Raw genomic sequence first — 18,302 nt, 5'->3', positions numbered from 1 at the left:
TTGCTTCAGCAAGTCTCCTTCTCCAGGTCTCTCTTTGAGGACTGAAAGAGTATTCGGGTTCACGGACGTGAGCGCCTGGAGGAACCTCTTTCGAGTTTTCTCCTTCCCTTTTAGTGATTTTACTAGAAAACAGCCGTCCCTGTTTAGAAGGTAAGAGCCTCCTGGAGGTTTGAAAGCTGTTCAGTCTGATCCATGTGGTGACAATTGAATTCTAGGCATGGAAGACACGAGCTTAAGGAGGCAGAACTTTATTCTGCACCTGTGATTTTGTCCTTTAGAATCACTGGGGACATTGGGGTTTGTTCTTTTTTGCTTCCCCTCTTCCTCCCTCCTCTTTTTCTCTTGCTTCCTTTGTCCTTTTACCTGTTCCCCTCCCAACACCAGGAGGGTGTGTGTGTATGAGCGTTGCGGGGCAGTGCTCTGCAGCTCCCACTGTGGGAGCTCCACTCAAAAGTGTGGGGCTGAACTAGTGCTTGGGCAGTGATCCCATCAGTGACCTGGGCCATCCTTTGGGCTCGCTGGTGAGAACCCTCAGCCTCCCGTCCTCAGTCTCTATCCCTGATTGGCTGAGCAGGTTAATGGTCTCTGAGCAGTTCACGATTCTCTCTAACGTTGCAGTTCTCCTCAAATACTTGCTGAATAATTACTATCACTGTTGTTGGTCTGGAGCTCATCAGAGCACTTTATTCAGGTCATTCACTGTCTGAAATTCAAGATCCGATGGTTAGTTTGAAAAATCAGGGTTCTTGGGTCCTATTCCCAACTCTGCCACTGGCTGGCTGTGTGATCTAAGACAAGTCAATTCTCCTTTCTCAGCCTTAGCTTCTCACTCTTTAAAGTAGGGATAATAATGATCCGCTCATACCTACCTCACAGTGCGTGGAAGCAGGGCTGGCTCTAGGTTTTTTTGCCGTTCCAAGCAAAAAATATTTTGGCTGCCCCCACCTCAGCCCTGGGGTCCCCCGCCAGAGACGCCTGCTAACCGAGCCCTGGGCTTCCCCCCACCCCCCCAGCCCCCTGCCACCCCAGCCCTGGGCTCTCCTACCCCCCCCACCGACACCCTGTGCCAACAACATAGGTTTGTTCTCCCCAGTCCGCCCAGGCTGAGGTGCTCCCGTTTATACTCCGTCTCCAGTCGGAGCATGCCCAGAGAGGGTGAGGGGGTGTGGCCTCTTCAGCCCACATGGCGCAGTTAACCCTAGCAGTGCCAGTGCAGGGTGGATGCACCTCATCACAGACAGCATTTCCCAAATGTTGGGATTAGCTAGGAGATCTCTTCAGGAGTAACCTCCTGTAGGGACTGGGTCACAAATACCTTGGGAACCAAATACCTGGGCGTTTTCCTAGTTCTGAATCACTTGCTGTGGAATTCTATCCCTGGATCATCTGAGACAATATTGACTTAAACAACTGAACTACCCTGTGACCATGTGCACTTACTTCGGTCAGTTGCATCCATTTGGGGTCTGCTGCTGTTCACCTTTTCAGAGTGGAGATTTAAACATACGACTGTTTCTTTGATAATATGTCCAACAGCTTGGAGTATTCTCTCCTGTTGACTGAACTGCATTTGAATTTTATCCATGTCATCATGCAAGAATAGGGGGGAAAACAAACCTGAAGTAAAAAAATGGTAATTTGTCTGAAATTTCCCAAAAAATCTGAGCTACATTCTGTCAAACAAAACTAACATGCAGTTATATGACCAAGGAGCCTTCATGAAAGATAGAAAACCCATATCACAGAGAGGTAGAAGACACTTTCATTTTAATTTAAAGTGAAATTCCAGACTAGGTTACATCTGATGTCTCAGAATCAGGATGAGAGATTCTCTCATGATCCACTGAAACCTGCTTCACCCAGCGCTTTCTCATGCATCCGACGAAGCGGGTATTCACCCACGAAAGCTCATGCTCCAAAAGTCTGATAGTCTATAAGGTGTCACAGGATTCTTTGCTGCTTTTACAGATCCAGACTAACACGGCTACCCCTCTGATACCTTTCTCATTAGTGTTATTTACAGGAGTTTTAGCACCTTCATAATGGGAGAAAAAACAGCCGACCTTCCCAGAAGCGGCTTTGACATTGAGGGAAAAGGGGATTTGAACGGTGCTTGGGATCCATTTGAAATCCCCTTCCAAGTCTGACACTTTCATCGCCTGCCAGACTGACTCTGATTTAGGATCAAAGACGTACAAGCACCATTCCCAAGCATGGAAAGCCAAGAACATGACCCCACCAGACATGTTGGGAAGCGAAGGAATACGAAGGGGTGAACTGTGCATGGCTCAGGCACAAGGTAACAGTTCTGGGGTGATGGGGAAGGATGGAATGTCTGAGTCGCCCCATCTCCTTCCAGTGTCACAGAGCCTAAAATGACCCTTATTTCCCTGACACTGCTCCAGCTCTTCATCATATTTAAATATATTTTAAATGAGAAAAAAAAGTCAACAAAATAACTGCTGTTCTGCACAATCCAGGGTAATGTGAGAACAACTGGGAATGAGGAAATCTCTCCTCAAAGAGGAACTTGATGTCTCTAACAGTAACTTTGCACTGGGAGGAGGAGTATAAATGTGAATCTCCAGGTTTGTTTAGACAAGGAAATGTGATGGTGATTAGGTCAGATCAGGAGGAAATATGCTAGATAACCCCACTGACTATCCATAGCCCATGTCTTTACTGCAAGAATAGCTGTCTTATTACATCAGGAAAGTGAACTCAAGCTAGCTAACTCCACGGCAACCACAGTGATGAGACCCAGGTAGATTTTATCTCAACGTAGCTGGTTGAAGACACCCCCCATCTCCCCCACCTGGGGTGATGACATTCCTGGTAGAAAAGACACCCACTCCCATGACTTGCAGGACAATGGAGTTGATACAAAGGACCACAGGATCCACCCCAAAGACGGGCGAACTTCAAAAGTGGGCAACTCATGTGTGGGAGCTGAGGAACTACAGTGTGCAAAAGATGCAAACAGCCTTAACACTCACTACCTGGGAACTGTCAAAAGAATTAAAGAAAAAAAATCTTCTGACAGCTCTAGAGAAGGTTTTTATGAAGTTTATCTCCTTTACGGATTCTCTGATGTTTAGAAAGGCCTGAGCTATGAGTGAAGCTTTTCCCGCACTCACTGCATTCATAGGGTTTCTCTCCGGTGTGGACTCTGTAATGTGTGACAAGGGTTGAGCTCCGAGAGAAGCTTTTCCCGCACTCACTGCATTCATAGGGTTTCTCTCCTGTGTGGACTCTCTGGTGAGAGATAAGAGAGAAGAGGTGAGTGAAACTTTTCCCGCACTCACTGCATTCATAGGGTCTCTCTCCTGTGTGGATCCTCTGGTGCATAGTAAGGTTTGAGCTCCGAGAGAAGCTTTTTCCACACTCGCAACATTCGTAGGGTCTCTCTCCCGTGTGGACTCTCTGGTGAGAGATAAGGGAGGAGAAGTGACTGAAACTTTTCCCGCACTCACGGCATTCATAAGGTCTCTCTCCTGTGTGGATCCTCTGATGCCTAGTAAGGTTTGAGCTTCGGGTGAAGTTTTTCCCGCACTCATAGCATTCATAAGGTCACTCTCCTGTGTGCGTTGTCTGATGAGAGATAAGGACTGATCTCTGAGTGAAGCTTTTCCCGCACTCAGCATTCATAGGGTTTGTCTCCTCTGTGTATTCGCTGATGCCTACTAAGGGCTGAGGTACGATTGAAGCTTTTCCCACACTCACAGCATTCGTAGGGTGTCTCTTTCGTGTGGATTATCTCATGTCGAATAAGGGCTGAGCGGTAATGGAAGTTTTTCCCACACTCACTACACATAGTCTCTCGCTTTTCCGTGAGGATTTTCTCCTGGGACGTAGTTTCCTTGAGGTCCCTGTGAGTTCCCTGACAATCAATGGGTTCATCCACTCTCTCCTCTGAGTGGTTTCCCTGCTCTCTCTCTGGTCTGGGGTAATTTTCACCAGCTTTTCCCTGCTCACGGGGGCTGGACACATTCCCTTTGGCTCTTTGCAGTAATTCCCCATGTGCTTCGGCGAGCTCAGCATCTTCCTGGTGAGGATTCTGCTCCTCGCTCTCCCTCACCACCCCATCACCTGCTAGAAGAGAGGAGAAATCTCAGAATTGGGGATGGAAAGGCAGAGAACAAACCCAAGTAAGTGCTGGAGAGGCAGAAAATAAAAATCGGGGACTGAATTCCCCCAAACTCTTCCCCACAGGGGACAGTGGAGGGGATCAATTCTGCTCCCCACCCAGAACTGGCCTTTAGGGGGGGCCGTATGGGTGCCCCACCCAAGGGGGTGCCGGGCGCAGGGTTTGGATTCCCACCTGACCTGCTGCCGAGAGGCTCGCTGGGCTGATGAAAGCGGCACAGGAGGCAGATAAGCAGCTGCGTGGGGGAGTGGGATAGACCTGAGCTGCAGGGGGAAATTGGACGACCAGCCGTCAGAGCCAGGTGACTGCTCCGGAGCAGAGGGGCCCCTCTCCGCCCTGCTCCACATGTGCAGCTGCTGCTGTTCCTGTCCCCCAACCCTCCGTTCACCCCCGGAGTCGCCCCATCCACCCCCGACTGGCAGCATCCTCCTGACTGCTCTGCAGGGGGGAGGTGCTGATTGATGGCGGGGTGATCCCCTCCCCCCAACCCAGGTACCCGATATCCACTGAGCTGGGGTGACGGGACAGGGGGAATCTGCGTGTGTTGCTGCCTCTCTGGGGCCGGAGCTGCCGGCAGCTGCTTGTGTCTGAACAAGCCTAGTTCAGGCTCCTGACCCTGGGAACTTTCTTAAAGAGACAGCGCGCTCACTCACTCAGGCACATACTACCTTCACACACACACACCAGGGCTCCCTGCATCCAGGTCACTTCCCCACCTGGGCTGTGCTGAGACATCAGGAGCAGCCGCTCTCCTGCTCTCCCCTTACACAGCCTGCAGGGAAGGTGACCTGGGTGCAGGAAGCCCTGATGTCGCTCCTTGCTCCCCTCTCCCAGCCCCCCAGGGCTGCGTGGGGCGGGGGAGCAGCAGTCCAGTGGGGGAGCGAGCAGCAATGCCAGCTGCTTTGTGCATCCAGGTCAGGTTCCCCACTTGGGTGCAGGAGGGGGGTGCCGGGGTTAGAGGCAAAGGGGGCACAGTGCAGGGGTTGAGGGCACAGGAGAGTGGTGCAGGGGGTAGCAGTGAAGGGCTGCATAGAACCATAAAATATCAGGGTTGGAAGGGACCTCAGGATGTATCTAGTCCACCCTTCTGCTCAAAAGTAGGACCAATGCCCAACTAAATCATCCCAGCCAGGGCTTTGTCAAGCCTGACCTTAAAAACCTCTAAGGAAGGAGACTCCACCTCCCTAGGGAACCCATTCCAGTGCTTCACCACCATCCTAGTGAAATAGTTTTTCCTAGTGTCCAACCTAGTCCTCCCCCACTGCAACTTGAGGTCATTACTCCTTGTTCTGTCATCTGCTACCACTGAGAACAGTCTAGATCCATCCTCTTTGGAACCCTCCTTTAGGCAGTTGAAAGCAGCGATCAAATCCCCCCTCAGTCTTCTCTTCTGCAGACTAAACAATCCCAGTTCCCTCAGCCTCTCCTCATAAGTCATGTGCTTCAACCCCCTAATCATTTTTGTTGCCCTCCGCTGGACTCTTTCCAATTTTTCCACATCCCTCTTGTAGTGTGGGGCCCAAAACTGGATACAGTACTCCAGATGAGGCCTCACCAATGTCGAATAGAGGGGAACGATCTGCTGGCAATGCCCCTATTTACAGCCAAAATGCCGTTAGCCTTCTTGGCAACAAGGGCACACTGTTGATTCAGCCAGCTTCTCATCCACTGTAACCCCTAGGTCCTTTTCTGCAGAACTGCTTCCCTAGTCTGTAACAGTGAATGGCATTCTTCTGTCCTAAGTGCTGGACTCTGCACTTGTCCTTGTTGAACCTCATCAGGTTTCTTTTGGCCCAATCCTCTAATTTGTCTAGGTCCCTCTGTATCCTATCCCTACCCTCCAGCGTATCTACCACTCTTCCCAGTTTAGTGTCATCTGCAAACTTGCTGAGAGTGCAGTCCACGCCATCCTCCAGACCATTAATGACTGCGGCACAGGAGTGGAGTGCAAGGGCTGGAGTGAAGGGGGCACAGTGCTGGGGTTTGGGGCTCAGGAGGGGGCAGGTATTGGGGTATACGAGGGGGGCAGAGGTTAGGAATGAAGGGGTGTAGGGATTAGGGGTGCAGGAGGGGGAGCAGGCATTTGGGGCAAAGGGACACAGTGCAGAGATTGGGGGGAAGGGAACGTGGGTTGCCTAGGGAGGCCATGGGAGCCAGGGGCACCAAAATGCAAGTTTGCCCAAGGTGCCACTTCCCCAAGGCCGGCCCTGCCCACATCCCATCCAAACACGCAGTAGGAAGGGAGGGAGCTCCAGCCAAGGCGTCAATCATCATCTGTAGGAAGCCAGGAGTGAGATCTGCTGGGGACTGTCCTGAGCTCACAGAGTCTGGGTGGGGAATCCCAGCGGGTTCTCTCAGGCACTTACAGTTTCTGGGTTGGTTTAATGTTTCCTCACCTGTGCAGGGACTTCCCAGGATCTCGCTTTCCACTGAACCAGGGAGATCCAGGACCCACGGCTCTTCCCCTCCTTCCAGCTGGAAGATCACAGAGGGTTGGGAAACTGGAAACCCTGCTCAAGGGAAAGAAAACAAAGGAGATCAGGGGAATTCATAGGCCATTTATCATCATAAAAAACATTCTATTAGTTTAACCCCAGTCCATTTTAAACAATAAAATCGCAGGGCTAGCTCCCCAGGTGCTCAAAGGTGCAGAACACTCTGCTTAGGAGGGATTTAACTATCCCCATCTTTGCTGGGAACACACACAGCCAGACACTCATTATCAAAGAGGCTCCTAAAAAACAGAGACTGGAACTGCATTTCCCAGAAAGTGAAGACTCTAGACAGAGGGCAAGTGTCCCTGGCACTGCTTCTTGCTGACAGACAGGTCCAGAGCCAAAGAGAGAGTCCAGGGGAAGCTGGGAACAGGAAGCATGGGCTGGGGGGTTCAGTGGAGTAAGGACCAGGAAGGGCAGGGATATCACTGAAGGCAGGATCTCAGCAGCATTAGATGTCAGGAAAGCACATCCTGCGGCATTAGGGAACCTAGCGAGTCAGGTATAAAGGGAGGGAGCATAAAAAACACTGTGTGGAGAAAGCTGGCAAATTAGATGGTGTAGTTCAAGAGCCACAGACCAATTCTTCTGCCAAAGGAGAATGTGAAAAATAAGAATCAGGCCATGTGACTTCAGGAGGGACAAATTCGAAGATCCAAAGAACATGCAGAGAAGAGAGACGGCGGCTCTTGCAGGTGGGGATGGAAAAGGAAGAGTCTCCATGGTTCATGGAGCCAATGAGTTCGTTTTATCATTCATTGATCATTGTTATGTTGATCTCATATGTTATTTCAGATGTAGTCACTGTGTACGAAATAGATTTAAGTTGTAGGTATAGGCAGAAGTAAGACAGGTAGAGCCCTGCATGGATACAAAATTTATATCCGCATCTGATCTGCGATTCGCAAAAATGGTCCATGGATATCTGCAGATTTTCAGGGCTCTAGGAACAAAATTTGTACCTGCAGCCGATCCACAAAAATGGTCCGAATTCTCCACCAGGAGACGTGATCAAAGCGAAGGGCTAAGGCAATGAATCCTAAAATCTTCTAATATAGGCTGGAAGGGACCTCAAGAAGTCATCTACTCCATTCCCATCACCCTGCGGCAGGATCAGGTGTAAATATGCCAGAAGTTTGTCTGACCTGTTCTTAAAACCCTCCTGGGACAAGAATTCCACAACCTCTCTTTGTAATCCATTCCAGCACTTCCCTATCCTTATCGCTGGAAAGGTTTTTGTATTACCCACCCTCAACCTCCCTTGCAGTAGATCAAGCCAATTACTTCTCCTCCTACCTTCAGTGGACATGACGAACAATTAATCACTGCTCTCTTATAACAACCCTTGACATATTTGAAGACTGTTCTCAGTTCCCCACTCACTCTTTTCTCAAAACTAAACATGCTCAGTTCTTTCAACCTTTCCTCATAAGTCATGTTCGAGGACCAGGAGGGCGCTTTTTCCTTCTGAATGGAGATGCGCAAGGTGAGGTCAGAGAAAAGGATGTTGGAGTAACCGAGACAGGAGAGGATGACTAAGAGCTCTAGCTGTGCCGATGGAAAGGAAAAGCCAATTGTTAAGGATGTTACGCAAAAAGAAAATGCCAGGTGTAGGCACAGCCTGGATAGGGGGCCCCAGAGGGAGCTCCGTGACAAAGGTATTGCACAGTTATGGGCCTGAGTGACAGGCAGCACAATGGTGCTGTCTGCGGCGGTAGAGAAAGAAGGTGGGGGGAGGGCTTGGGGGGGAATATTAAGAGCTTTGCTTCAGCTGTTGATCTTTAGCTGATGGCTGGATATCAGTAACTCCACCAGAGAGGTCCTTTAGGGCTATCTGCCTGTCCCAAGTCAGGGTAAAGGGGGAGGGTTGGGCATGGGGCTAGCAACTCCACCCCGTAAAAAATCAACTTGCTACAGAAACGCCAACAATAGAGATAACAGAGACTTAGCCTGGAAAAAAGAAGGGTCTTCAACTCGAAGACGCATGACGCTGGGTGGTGAAAGCCGCGAGGAAGCCACTAAGCCGATTACCCTTCTTGCAACCAGGAGGATTACCATCGGCACATGGAACGTGAGGTCCATGTACGAGTCAGGAAAGACGGCGCAGGTTGCAGCAGAGATGAGGAGTAAGCAGCCAACTAACCAGGGGCGGCTCTAGGATTTGCGCCACCCCAAGCAGGGCGGCACGCCACGGGGGGCGCTCTGGCGGTCGCCGATCCTGCGGCTCCGGTGGACCTCCCGCAGGCACGCCTGCGAATGCTCCACCGGAGCCGCGGGACCAGCGGACCCTCCGCAGGCACGTCTGCAGGAGGTCCACCGGAGCCGCCTGCCGCCCTCCCGCGGGACGCCGCCCCAAGCGCGCGCTTGGCGCGCTGGGGTCTGGAGCCGGCCCTGCAACTAACATCATTAGAAGCCTCAAGGCAAGCGGAAAAGAGGCCGTCCAAGAAACACCTGGCGACACGACCTTCAGGCTGATAGCAAAAAAATGGGCTATACCTGGAACCAGCTAGAGCGAATGGCCCAGGATAGAGGACTCTGGAGATCTGTGGTTGGCGGCCCATACCCCGATTGGGGTGACAGGCATGAGTGAGTGAGTGAGTGTGGACATCAGTGAGGAGATGAGAGAGAGAGGGACTGAGATATCAGTTGCGACAGAAGGAGACAGGCCAGGAGCAGAGAGGCAGAACTGTGAGTTAGGAGCACGGAGATGGTAGTTGTGTAACCCCTTTGGGGGTTAGAGAGCATGGCCCCTTTAAATTTTTTTCCCCAGGGGGGAGGGGAGGAGTAAGAAAAAGGAGGGAAACTCCAGGGGCCAAGCTGGAGCTCCAGGGAGAGGCAGCACGGCTGTCCCTGGAGAAGGAAGCAAAGAGAACCTGCCTGAGGAGGACAGGCCCGATCGGGGACAGCCCAGGACAGGAGCAGCCCTGTGCCAGGAAGGAATCGCCCGAGAAGGACAGGCCAGAGCTGGATCCAGTATCACGGCTGCCCAGAGCTGCGTGGGGCTGTGAGCACTGGGGCTTGTGATTCTGCATTGGGAACAAGGAGGGAGGCTGCTAGCTAGTTAAGTGGAGAGGTGGTCGCTCTGAGTGGCTTTGCAGAGAGCCGCAAAAGAGGGCACTGAAGGGTTTGCTGGGGAGAGTTCACTGGTGCCGAAGACGACCAGGAGCACCCAAGACTCACCACCGGACTGGAACTTTGCTCAGGCTTCCTAAACTGTGTGTGCAGGTGCATTGCTCAGTGTCTGCCCTTCCAGACTGTGCTACCGCTGGGTCCGTGGGGCCTTGGTTTGAATGCAGCCCTGTTTTACTGCTCCCCCTATATTTCCCTTTGTTGTTTTTCTCCTCCCAGCCCTCTGTAAATAAATATTTCCCTTTGTTATATCCATTGTACTTTTCTGTGGGGGTGTGTGTTCACTCTGGGGGGGCTGGAACAGGTGCCCCTGGGGTGGAAGGGATTTCTCCTGCTGCATTCCTGCGCGCGCTGTCTCTTGGCCAGAGCTGCCTCCAGAGCAGACTCCATCTTGGCTACGAGGGCGCTAAAGTTACAGTTGAATGTGTGTGTGTGGCTGAGATTCCCCAGAAATAAGGTGCAGAGAAAGAAAAGAAGAGGACCAAGGACAGAGCTCCGTGGAACCCAAACAGAAGGCTGCAACGGGGGTCAGCCGGCTCATTTTAAAGACACTCTAATGCAGCGACTGGAGGAGGAGAAGGATGTGACTCATCATGGACCTCTTGATGCCACCTGGCAGAGGGCACAGGGTGCCTAATGTTTTACTGGGATCCCACAGACCAGGTACATGCATATTCGTTCACCCAAAGGTGGCGTGTCAGGTGTCTGTCGAGGAACTAGTTAGGTAGGTCTTGGGTAGCTCTTAAAAGCTTTGCCAGTCCAGCTCTATTGTTTAAGGCTGTGAAAAAGTGCACACACGCATGCACACACACACACGCACACCATCCAACATGGCTCTGCTGGCCAAAGCTCAATTACAGACACAGCTATAGCGGCAAAAGCAGCCATTTTTTAAAACAGGAAACTAAATGCTCATAAGCTACATTAATGCAGCGTTAAGGTTGCCCAGTGCTGTCTCCTGCCTTGCACCATATGGACGGTGAGTAAACTTAAACCTCTGCAGACCAGGAAATGAAAAGTTAATGTAAACTTTCCCCCAACCCTTAACCCTGTAGCTGGCCAGAACCAGTGAGAATGGTTCTGTGTGGGCCGTGCAAAGGTTAACCAACTGCCACAGGGACTCAGGTATTCAGCTCAATGCAGCAGTAACGGGATGAATTCTATGGTCTGTGGTATAAAGGACGTCAGAGTAGACGACCTAATAGTCAGATCTGGCCTTCAAAGCTATGAACCGATAATCGACCCGAGGAAAGACTAAGACAAAGACATTGTCTGTGCTGTGCTCACAGGTTGGAATCCCAGCATTTATCCGCATGCTCCCAGCTGTGTGCACTGGGCCAGCTGTAGCTGTGACTGGCTGATGGAGGGATTGGTTGCAGCAGCTGGGCAGAGCTGTGCCTGTGCTATGCAGAGAGGTGCATGTGAAACTTGGGGGGCAATTCTGCCTCATTTCCGTGCTGAGTGTTGTAGGCTTTGTCAGCAAAGGTGCCCAAGGGTGTGTTCTTGCCATGGGGGTTGTCAGCACCCTGGTGGCATATGTTCGAGTGATCTGTGGGGCTTAGTGAGGGGTAAGTGAAGGCAGTGACTCACAAGGAAAACTCAGGTTGAGGGCAAGGGGGTAGTAACACTGTGCAAGTCTCAGCTGGCCTGGGTGCAGGAGGTTCAGTACTGGACAGCAGGCCAGGGGGAGGAAGCTTCTGTTTGCTATGATGGAGTTGAACCCAAATATTATCTTAGCAAAGAGAAGAACATGTTAGACATTCTGCTGCACTGTTCTGTTCCCAGAGCACTCTGTAACAGGGGAGGGGAGAGGGCTAGTGTGGGTGTCTCTGGCATGTCGGGGTGATGCTGAAACTGGGCAGGGCAGAGGTGGCACTGGGGGAGTGGCATGAACCTTAACTCTGCATTTCCCCTTCCAAGAACCGAGGGGACAGGAATCCTTACCCAGCGAGGTCACAGTCTCACAGTTCTCCTGCATGACCTCCCTGTAGAGGGCTCTCTGAGTGGGGTCCAGCAGAGCCCACTCTTCCCTGGTGAAATACACAGCCACCTCCTCGAAGGTCACCGGCCCCTGAAAGAGCAAGAGTCCAACACTCAGTACCTGCTGCCCCACTCACAGCCCCACTATTCATGGAGGAAAGGAGCCAATCAAATGGAAGCTCTGAGAGAGTCAGCAGAGTCCTATCCCCACACTGCTGAGAGCAGCCAGGAGACATCTGGGTGAGGGGACGAAGTGAGAGCCCCTTGTCTCTCCCAGCAGATCCACCACAGACCTACTAGCCAGAGGCTGATACAGGAGATGGAGCCCCTAGTAGGGACCAGGCACAGCCCCATGGTAGAGAACCCTAACACCCTCCCCACTGCCAGCAGCTGGATGTGAGGGGCCGGGACATCTTTCCTACACCTCCCTGCTGGGTGCCCCCTTTCCATGTCACACCAGCCCCTGGCTAGCAGGTTGAGGGTTCAGCCCTGGAAATCTGGTCAGTTTTCCCAGCCCCGCCCAGGGAGTTGCTTTGTCTGTTTCACAAATTAGGGAATTTTCTCCCCCAACACCCAAGTGTTTGTTCTGAGGAGCTAGGCCCATGTTAACATAAGAACAGCCGTACCGGGTCAGACCAAAGGTCCATCCAGCCCAGTATCTCTCTACCGACAGTGGCCAATGCCAGGTGCCCCAGAGGGAGTGAACCTAACAGGCAATGATCAAGTGATCTCTCTCCTGCCATCCATCTCCATCCTCTGACGAACAGAGGCTAGGGACACCATTCTTACCCATCCTAGCTAGTAGCCATTTATGGACTTAGCCACCATGAATTTATCCAGTCCCTTTTTAAACATTGTTATAGTCCTAGCCTTCACAACCTCCTCAGGTAAGGAGTTCCACAAGTTGACTGTGCACTGCGTGAAGAAGAACTTCCTTTTATTTGTTTTAAACCTGCTGCCTATTAATTTCATTTGGTAACCCCTAGTTCTTGGATTATGGGAATAAGTAAATAACTTTTCCTTATCCACTTTCTCCACATCACTCATGATTTTGTAAACCTCTATCATATTCCCCCCTTAGTCTTCTCTTTTCCAAGCTGAAGAGTCCTAGCCTCTTTAATCTTTCCTTGTATGGGACCCTCTCTAAACCCCTAATCATTTTAGTTGCCCTTTTCTGAACCTTTTCTAGTGCTAGAATATCTTTTTTGAGGTGAGGAGACCACATCTGAACACAGTATTCGAGATGTGTGCGTACCATGGATTTATACAAGGGCAATAAAATATTCTCTGTCTTATTTTCTATCCCCTTTTTAATGATTCCTAACATCCTGTTTGCTTTTTTGACCGCTTCTGCACACTGCGTGGACGTCTTCAGAGAACTATCCACGATGACTCCGAGATCTTTTTCCTGTCTCGTTGTAGCTAAATTAGCCCCCATCATGTTGTATGTATTGTTGGGGTTATTTTTTCCAATGTGCATTACTTTACATTTATCCACATTAAATTTCATTTGCCATTTTGTTGCCCAATCACTTAGTTTTGTGAGATCTTTTTGAAGTTCTTCACAATATGCTTTGGTCTTAACTATCTTGAGCAGTTTAGTATCATCTGCAAACTTTGCCATCTCACTGTTTACCCCTTTCTCCAGATCATTTATGAATAAATTGAATAGGATTGGACCTAGGACAAGTCCCAGCAGGTTTGTCACACTCTGTCCCCACTCCCTATCCTCACCCAGGGTATTCCCTGCCCCCCTCCAGACCTAACTCCCCAGAAGTTGCCACCTCTTCAGTATTTCCTGCCCCTCTCCCTCCAGTAGGAACCCACCAGCAACCCCCCAATAACCCTTACCTGAGCTGGCTCCACTACAGCCATTTCTCCTGTCCCATGCAGGGCCGTCCTTAGGATTTCTGGTGCCCTAGGCGAGATTATTAAACTGGTGCCCCTGTGCCTGATCTGCTCTTAGCAACACAAATACAAGCATACAGTATTGGAAAACTTGCGACATTCATGTTATTAAAACCAGTTTAACTTAATTAAGCACACTGTAATGCTAATGCACTAGCACTAAAGAAGTAGCACTATAGAAAAAATTCTGATTTGACAGAATGATGCAAATAATATATTTTTTTTAATTTGTCAAAATTTTATTGGAAATTTATATGAAGAGGTATTGAAACAAAGATTTGTTTTTAATTAAAAGCAATCTTTCTGGCTTTTTTGGCTGCAAAATCAGTTTAACAAGCTGGGTTTCCAAACAGTGGGAAAATATAACCCTAGTTTTACTGCTAGGTAAAGCACAAAGTGACCAAAATGAAGTCAGCACAGAATCATCTCATCTAGATTAAGATAGCACAGAAATGTTACAGAAGTCCTATTGTACCTTATTTTTGTTTGGAAAGACATTAGCAATAGCAGCACATTCACATGATAAAATACATGATAAATCACTGCCTCTAAAGTTCCATCAAAAACTGACATTTTCACAGCTCTAGCATGATCTGCTGTACAGATTCTTCACAAGGAAGTGTCCCTGGCCTTTTTAACTCATATTAACTATGTATTTACTTTATGAAAGTTGGAGAAAACATTGTGAAAACGTAAAACATTGGCTGCCCAACTTCTGGGCTGGCAAAAGCTATACTGACTCACAGGAAAAAAAAACAGCAGGAGAATCTTAGTACAACATATGGTCAGTCTATATCAGGGGTCGGCAACCTTTCAGAAGTGGTGTGCCAAGTTCACTGTAATTTAAGGTTTCTCGTGCCAGTAATACATTTTAACGTTTGTAGAAGGTATCTCTCTATGTCTATATTATATAAATAAACTATTGTTATTATCTGAGGTCCTGGCCACCGGTCCTGCTCAGGCCACTGCCAGCTGAGTAAATGAAACCCCAGACCGGCAGCGGGCTGACTGGGACTGGTGGCTGGAACCCTAGACAAGGATCCCAGGCCCTGCTCAGCCCGCTGCTGGTCTGGGGTTCTGACCACCAACTCCTGCCAGCCAGGATCCTGGCTGCCAACCCCCCTCAGCCCGCTACCAGCCTGGGATTCTGCTCACCCAGGCTGGCAGGAGGCAGAGTGGGGCCAGCGGCTGGGCTCCTGACTGGCAAGGAGCTGGCAGCCGGAACCCCGGAGTAGCAGTAGGCTGAGTGCTGCCGGCACCCCAGACTGGCAGCAGACTGAGCCACTCAACCCTCCACCGGCCTTGCTCAGCCCACTGCCGGCTGAATGAATGGAACCCCAGGCTGACAGCAGGTTGAGTGGTTCAGCCAGCCTGCTCAGCCCGCTGCCAGCCTGGGGTTCCTTGGGGGTCCCCAGGCCAGCAGCAGGTGCTGAGTGGGGCCGAGGGCCGGTATCCCAGCTGGTAATAGGGCAGCAGCTGGAACCCCAGAGCAGTGATGGGCTGAGCTGCTCAGCCTGCCGCTGCGTACCATCAAAAATCAGCTCACCTGCCACCTTTGGCGCGTGTGCCATAGGTTGCCAACCCCTGCTTTATACACTGATAAGGAGATGAGCATATTACAGTTGTTGGAGGGCTCTTATCAGGAGTAACAGGCTATAGGAAAGTCAGTCAACATTTTTTGTTTCTCTGATGAAAACTGGCCCACTCCCTGCCTCAAACCAAACCTGTCACTAATAATTGTCAACAACTTAATTTTCTGTTTTTGGCTAAGATATTGATTTTAAAAAAAATATTGAAATTGGATTCAGGATTGTTAGCAAGAATTTTTGGCAAACAAAGTTGTTAAATGACAATCTAAATGGCAACACAGTACTGCTTTCATGCTTGGCTCACCCCCCAGCCTGCTGGTCCAACAGCTGCAGTAGACCCCAAAATCCACCTCTTGGGGTGCAGAGTGGCAACAGCAGCAGCAAACCCTCAGGTCCAATCACATGCCAATGGGCACCACCACCAGCCTTATGAACCATGGTGAAGTTAGCACAGCATCTGATCTCAGGGACAGGTCACCCATGGAGCCACAGCAGCTCATCCTGCCCTGTGTAGCTCCCCCTGGATGAGGTGGATCGCTGGCAGCTGCCAGCCCGGGGGAGAGGCGCTCCCCAGATAGGGTGCCCAGATCCAGATGTCCTGATTTTATAGGGCCAGTCCCGATATTTGGGGCTTTGTCTTATATAGGCACCAATTACCCCCACCTAGAGTGACCAGACAGCAAGTGTGAAAAATCAGGACGGGGTGGGGGTAAAAGGAGCCTATATAAGAAAAAGACCCCAAAATTGGGACTGGCCCTATAAAATAGGGACATCTGGTCACCCTACCCCAACCCCCTGTCCTGATTTTTCACACATCTGGCTAACCCCAGCCCAGCCCTGTGTGACATTCCAATCCTGGCGGAGGAAGTGAGTTACTTTCACTTTCATTCCTCAGCAGGCAGGCAGCCAGCCTCCTCCCCCCACCTAGCCCCCAGCACCTCACCCAACCCAGCCCTGACGGAGGGGAGGGAGGAGAGAGAGAGGGATGCTCCTGGGGAGGAGGGAGAAAGGAGGGGGTGCTCCATGGGGAAGGGGGGGAGAAGAATGGATGTTATGTGCAACAACAAAGGATACTGGTTCCAGAGCCGCAGAGCCTGCCTCACCTCACCTGGGCCGGGGGATGGGGGGGGGGGGGAGAGTCACACTCACAGGTGAGCTCCTTCCCCAACCCCTACCCTCTCCCCTTCCCAGAGACCCCAGCAGCCAATCCCCTCCCTCAGACTGTGCTGCATTCGGCTCTCTCTAGGACCCAGCAGCCTGCTCTTACATGCTCCACTGCTTCCCATCTGTCCAGGCTCCCGGCAGAGCGGTGCCCCCAGACCTAGTGGTGCCCTAGGCGGCTGCCTATTCTGCCTATGCCTAAGGACGGCCCTGGTCCCATGGGAGGCTGGGATGAGCGTCACTGTGTAGCCTGGCAGGGCGAGAAGGGCAGTTGTGGAGGTTTCAGAACAGGCTTTAGATCATTTCACATCACGATTCCCCCAGGCCCTTTCCCTGGGGACAGAGATTGTAGATTCTGCCAGGCTGGGAACATGCTCAGTCCCCACAGTGCAGCACAGACCCGGCCCCCGGCCCCTCCTTTCCCCCTTGTGCTCCCCCCAGCAGCAGTAACAAACCAAGACATTTTGAAGCCCTCCCAGCAACAGGGTGTGAACCAAACCCTGGACCAGACCAGACCCAAAGGCAGGGGCGGCTCTACAAATTTGGCCGCCCCAAGCAATCATGCCCGGGAGGCGCCCCCTAGCCGCGGAAGCAGCGGACCTCCTGCGGGCATGACTGCGGAGGGTCCGCTGGTCGCGCGGCTCAGCTGGAGCTCCCGCAGCTGCGGGCGGTTCGCTGGTCCGGCGGCTCCGGTTGAGCTGCCGCAGTCATGCCTGCGGGAGGTCCGGTCGTCCTCGGGCTCCGGTAGACCTCCCGCAGGCATGACTGCGGCAGGTCCGCCGGCCCAGCCTGCCGCCCCCCTGGGAAAGGGCCGCCCCAGGCGGGTGCTTGCCCCGCTGGGCTCTAGAGCCGCCCCTGCCCAAAGGAGCCCTTTGGGGGGGGGTCCCCCTGCCCCTGCCCCCAGGGCAGCGCACTCCTGCCGCAGGGGGGACAGGGAGAGTCCGGGGCTGGTTCTTCCTCTCTCTGCTCCTCACCTCGGTCACAGGGAAGTGACCCTGGGCAGGGAGGCTGCAGTGAGTGTGGGGGTCAGAGATCTGGGAACCTGCCCCCCCCTCTAATTTCTCCTCACACCCTCTCCCGGTCCCTCCCCTTCCCTAGCGCCCTGCCCCGGGCTGGGAGCCGGGGTCACCGCCCCGTTCCCGGGGGTCTCTCCCCGCGGCTGCCCCGCTCCGCCCGTGCGGGGAAGGGGGCACCGGGCGGGGGGACCCGCTTCACCCCCCCCCCCCGTTACCGGGCACAGCAGAGCCGGGGGGGGGCGGCTCAGACTCGCGGCGGGAAGGATCCTCCCGGCCTCAGCGCTGCAGCAGCTCCGGGCCCCCGGGGGCAGCGATGGGGGGGGGCACCGCGCAGAGCCGGGACCTGCCCCGCCCCACGGGCTCAGTCACCGGGAGCCTCAGCAGAGCCCGGGGCGGTTACTAGCCAGAGAAGCCCCCGGCCGGGCCCGGAGGGGTTAATGCCGGGCTCCCCCCAGCACAGACCCCGCTGGGGAAGCAGCAGCTGCTCCGCTCCCAGCTCCCGATGGAGGCAGCAGCGTCTGGTCTCTCCAGAGCTGCCGGGGGCTGATGGTCCCGGTTCTTTGTTCTCCCTCTCGGCTCCTGCCTCCTTCCTCCCGGCGCCTCCCCCGCTCCCAGCTACCCCAGCCCCCGTGCCCCGCAATCCCCTCCCAGCTGCCCCAGCCCTCCCTGTGCCCTGCAACCCCCGCTCCCAGCTGCCCCAGCCCCTCCCTGTGCCCCACAACGCCCCCTGCTCCCAGCTGCCCCAGCCCCTCCCTGTGCCCTGCAACCCCTGCTCCCAGCGCCCCCAGCCCCTCCCTGTGCCCAGCAACACCCCCGCTCCCAGCTGCCCCAGCCCCTCCCTGTGCCCTGCAACTCCCCCCCACCTGCTCCCAGCTGC

General features: G+C 52.6%; 1 pseudogene; it reads right to left on the bottom strand.

Annotated features, from left to right (window-relative positions):
- Positions 1-3,069: 3,069 nt before the first annotated feature.
- LOC120381577 overlaps positions 3,070-18,302 on the bottom strand; it is a 78,432-nt pseudogene continuing 63,199 nt past the window's right edge.

This window comes from Mauremys reevesii, linkage group 14 (assembly GCF_016161935.1).
Source record: "Mauremys reevesii isolate NIE-2019 linkage group 14, ASM1616193v1, whole genome shotgun sequence".
In the NCBI taxonomy this organism is placed as follows: Eukaryota; Metazoa; Chordata; order Testudines; family Geoemydidae; genus Mauremys; species Mauremys reevesii.
The sequence above is the reverse complement of the archived record's forward strand: the minus strand, read 5'-3'. Positions and strand labels throughout refer to the sequence as shown.